We start from the raw sequence: 5,163 nt of genomic DNA on the forward strand, positions 1-5,163 counted from the left end.
TCCGAGGATTAACAAGAGGATTTTTCTTGCAGCAATCTACCTATCTGACCAGGTGATTGAAAGAAGGGTGAAGTCAGCTTCCTAAGAAACCTCAAAGTAAAATGGACATCCTAAGTGTGACCTGACCTGACCTCCTGCCATTCTCCCTGGGTGTGTGTTGGGGGGTGGGGGATGCAGTCCAGCTGCCAGCCGGCACCAGGACGACAGCCCACTTCCTCCCCTTCTCCAGGCGAAATGTAGTGGATCACATCTCTGAGTAATCTGAGATTTCAAGAGCAAGAGGGAGAGGATTTTAATCTTCAGGGAAAAGAAAAAATCAAACAGATTAAAACTCAAATCCCTCCAAAGGGAACCACATATCAAGGGGATCAAACAGCACCTGAGCCTCAAGGATACTGTTGTGCTCAGGTCAGGTAAGGACCTGCTCAAAAAGCTAATGTGGTTTGATATATCCCTTTTGGGTGGTTTTGGTTTTATCCCTGAGTGGATCATGGTGTGGGTTTAGGAATGGGAAGTCTCCCTAGGATTTGGTGGAAGAAAGGAAACCAGCATAAAGCAATCTGGAGGTACCCTTGTCTGGTCTGGCTTCTTTCAGTTTTCCAGGAAAAGCTTTCCCGTTCATTCCTTTCTGTCTGATAGGCAAATCCCTACTCATCATTTAGTACCCCTCTCTGGATCCAGAATGGTTGGGTTCAAATCTAAGCTCTGTTTGTTTACGTGTTCAACTCTCAAGCCAGACTCAGCCCCTAAAAGGAAAGCGCTATGTCCTGTTTTCCTTTGAACCCTCTGGACTCAGCACAGTGCCTGGCATCAAGGGGGTTCTCAACAAACACATGATGAATGAGTAACTGGGAGGCCAAGAGCGTCAACTCTGGAACCAATCTGCCTGGGTTTGAATCCTGGTCCTAATGTGTTTTGACTGTGAAACACAGGGCAAGCTTCTTAATCTCTCTGTGACTTTTACAGATGACTTTCTTCATCTGTAAAAAGGGATAATTACAGCACCTACCTCACAGGGCAGATGTGAGGATGAAGTGGGTTTCATATATACATAATATTTAGAAGAGTGATTGGCACAAGGAAGGTCCTCAGTAAACACTAGCTATTATTGCTAGCAGCACTTTCACTGGCCCCTAAGATGAATTATTAGCTGCTTTTTTTAAATTTTTAATTGTTTATTTTATTATTTATTTATCTAGCTGCTCCAACTTTTAGCTGCAGCGTGTGAGATCTAGTTTCCTCACCAGGGGTCAAACCCAGGCCCCCTGCATTGGGAGCTCAGAGTCTTAGCCACTGGACCACCAGAGAAGTCCTAGCTGGCTTTTTTTTTTTAAAGAGCTGCACGTTAAACATAATGGATTGGTTAATAATTTCTCTTCAACACCATGGTTTGTGAGGAATTTATGTTTAGATGCGTTAATAATCACACAAACAAATTATAATTCAGAATTTCCTACTTATTTTGGTCCAAACATAAAATAAGAGCCAAATTGGCTCATTTATCTCTGCTCCAGGAAGGCCCCATGGTCATGAAGGGAACCACTCACCAAGAAGTGCCACCAAAAAGGAATTTGGTTTTGAACCACAGTGATTGGACTATTTTTCAGCCTCTGTTTCAGGTGATACATTTTTACTTTGTTTTAAGAAAGAAAAGGAGGAGGTTTCAAGGGGGGAAAGTGTAGGAAGTGGCAGAAGGCAAACACTGCAAGATGTATGGGAAGTGAATGCCCGTGAGGACAGAGGCGTGAGCCACCAGATCTAGTTCAAGGCCAGGTCACTACCAGCAGCAGCCTCCAATGCTGGGACATTAGTGTCAAGGTGACAAGGAAAGCTCACTTACCCCGGAATACGGTAACCGGACTGGTCATCTGTGCCATGCTGCCAGCTGTGCACATTCATACAAGCATCTCAAAGTCAGGGACCAAGACTAACTTCTCTGTGTCTCCTGTAGAAATAATGACAATAGCTATCATTTATGGAGTATTTGGGATTCCCTGGTGGCTCAGACAGTAAAGAATCTTCCTGCAATGCAGGAGACCCAGATTCAATCCCTGGGTCAGGAAGATCCCCTGGAGAAGGAAATGGAAACCCACTCCAGTATCCCTGCCTGGAAAATCCCATGGACAGAAGAGTGAAAAGTGAAAGCTACTTTTACTTTTCATGGAGTATTTAGAAAGTGCCAAATATGCTAAACACTGAACATAGATTGCCTTCTTTTCTCTTCACAAAACCCTGTGAGGAAGAGTCCCAGCCCTGTTTTACAGATGCATCAGCAAAAACAGAGATTTGCCCTTGGACACACAGCTAATCAGGCTTTGAACTCAGAGAATGTGATCGTAGTCCTCTGTGCTTACACACGACACTCGCTGCTTTGTAGGATGGACTGTACAGCAGCAGCCTCTTAAAAATTGTTTCATTTGCTGGATGAATAAATGAATGCATGAGGTTGCTGTAAGGTAGAATCTAGAATTTATCCTTAGAATCTCCCCCACTGGCTCTGGTCTCCATGAATAGATACCTGTGGTAGGTAGGTTTCTCCTTTTCCAGGCTTTATTTTAGATGATTAAAACAATACCAGGTGGTGTTAGTAGTAAAATCCTGGTTGCCAATGCAGGAGACATAAGAGACACGGGTTCGATCCTTGGGTGGGGAAGATCCCCTGAAGCAGGGAATGGCAATCCACTCCAGAGCATCCCCATGGACAGAGGAGCCTGGCAGGCTACAGTCCATAGGGTTTCAAAGAGTCGGACATGACTGAAATCACTCACCTTGCCCCAAAGCAATACTTTGGACTGTGGCTCCGGCCTGGAATCTACCCCTAGCTGAGCACACTAGTACAGGGGTAGTGGCCCCACACTGCCAGATTATGCCTGCTGGCCTGTCCTCTGGAATTTTATAGTGACATCAGTTTTAGATTGAGAATCCACATAGCAGTCATGGAATCTTTCAAACTGCAGGTTCCTGAATTTCTCAAAAATGAGGCAGAGTCCCAGCCCTGTTTTACAGGTGCATCAGTGAAAACACAGAGATTTGCCCTTGGACACACAGCTAATCAGGCTTTGAACTCGGAGAACATGACCCTAGTGCTCTTGTGCTTACACACAACACAACACTCGCTGCTTTGTAGGATGGACCAGATAGCCGCAGCCTGTAAGTCACCATTTTTGAGAAAACCAAGCCAGACTCCTCTGTTCATAGAATTCTCCAAGCAAGAATACTGGAATGGGTTGCCATTTCCTACTTCAGGGGATCTTCCTGATGCAGGGATCGAACCTGTGTGTCTTGCATTGGTAAGCAGATCCATTTTACCACTGCGCCACCTGGGAAGCCCTTTGAGAAAGCTGCAGAATCCTTAACCTGCTCTGAGAGACTGTATTTCTCCTTTGCTCTCTGGGAACAACAATGGCTTTCAAATTATTTCAAGCTAACCTTCAAAGACATAATCATGGACAGTCTGTGGGAGCCAAATAGAAAGCAGGTCGTTAGGACCCAGAAGCCCCGGCTAGAGCCGGCTACCCTGACAGATAGTCTGACGACAATAAAAGCCATAGGATTCCTAATGAAAAATGAGGACTCACCCCAGCTCCCCTGCCTCCTGCATCATCAGCCACCAAGCTGTGCATGGCTCTGTGCCAGGGGTGTCCCACTTCCCTCCCCCAGCCTACAAATAATAAGCATTTGGTCCATCCACCATGTTGGGGAGGGGTGGGCAAGCCCTCGTGCTGGAAATTCACTAGCTGAAGAATCACAGCTTTGTATCAGCTCCATCTCCCAGGGCTGTGCAGATCTGCTCCTGATTACATTCCAGCAGCTGGGCACGATCTCTTTCCTCACCACTGAAAATGATTTGGGAGGGAAATAAACAATGGAATTTGCCATATTAATATTCTCTGCACCCTGCAGGATGTGAGGTGCATACTAAGCAATGTTGAAAGCTCATCCACCAGGATCCGGAGGCGAACGTGGGCTCCAAAGGGTGAGAAGGAGCTGGTCTAAAAGAGAAAGCCCCTCAGCTCACTTTTATTCTAATTTCTGAAACTGGCTGGAGAGGTGGGCTGGTCATTCCAGCTGGGGTCTGGTAGTAACTGAGTCCCAAGCCTCAGATTGGGGTAGGAGTCAGCAGCTCAGTGCCACAGAGGAAGGAGGCCCTTTCAGGCTTATTGAAAAGCTAAGTAGTAATAAGACTGGCTATTTATTAAATACTCACTATGAATCTGTGTTAAATCATTCACAAATATTTATTTAAATTTAATTTAAATAAATAAATTTAATAATTTATTTTAATAATTTAAATTAATTAAATTTATTATTTAATTTTAAAGTTATATTAATTATAAAATATTCATGCTCATTATTTTTAAAGTAATATAGATGAACAAAATGAAAAAATAAATCCCTTGTAATCCCATCTCCCAAAGATAATCAGCATTAATGTTTGGCGTGTATATCAAACAGCAAGGAGGTATAGATATTATGCATGAGGTCAAATATCTAGATAAAAAGCCACTACAGTGGTAGCAATCTGAACTCCAGTTCTTTCATTTGATGAATGTTTGTGGAGAACATAAACTCTGTTCTGAGAATCAGGATTACAGATCCTTAAGGAATAAGGCAGACAAGATTTTTGTTGCCATGAAAAATCTAGTGGGGGAACTAATCAATTCACAAACAAATGATCACTGAAAATGGCAAGTGCCACAAAGAAAAGAAAAATGAGACACCTTCACATTGTTAGAGCCTGGGTAGCTCAGTTGGTAGAGCATCAGACTTTTAATCTGAGGGCCCAGGGTTCAAGTCCCTGTCCAGGCACTAAGTTCCTATGTTTTCTTGGGCCACAGAATACTAACCTTGGGCTTCCCTCATGGCTCAGAGGGTAAAGAATCTGCCTGCAACGAGGGAGACACAGGTGCGATCCCTGGGCCAGGAAGATCCTCTGGAGGAGGAAATGACAACCCACTTCTATATTCTTGCCTGAAAAATCCCATGGACAGCAGAGCCTGGTGGGCTACAGTCCAAAGGGTTACAGAAGGTCAGGCACAACTGACAGCCTTCCAAATGGGGAAGGTAATAACTTGGAATAGGCCAAAGAATGACTTTTTGCAGAAACAACATTTCAATTGTTTAAAGAAACATTCAAATTGTACTTTTTTTTAAGCAAATGCT

The 5,163-nt window shown here is 43.9% G+C and overlaps 1 non-coding gene across 1 annotated transcript; it reads left to right on the plus strand.

The window, feature by feature from the left end:
* Window positions 1-4,736: 4,736 nt before the first annotated feature.
* On the plus strand, window positions 4,737-4,809 carry TRNAK-UUU (transfer RNA lysine (anticodon UUU)). Its single transcript has one exon. It is a non-coding gene; the product is annotated as a tRNA-Lys (tRNA).
* The last annotated feature ends 354 nt before the right edge of the window (window positions 4,810-5,163 follow it).

This window comes from Bos javanicus, chromosome 3, assembly GCF_032452875.1.
Source record: "Bos javanicus breed banteng chromosome 3, ARS-OSU_banteng_1.0, whole genome shotgun sequence".
Classification (NCBI taxonomy): domain Eukaryota; kingdom Metazoa; phylum Chordata; class Mammalia; order Artiodactyla; family Bovidae; genus Bos; species Bos javanicus.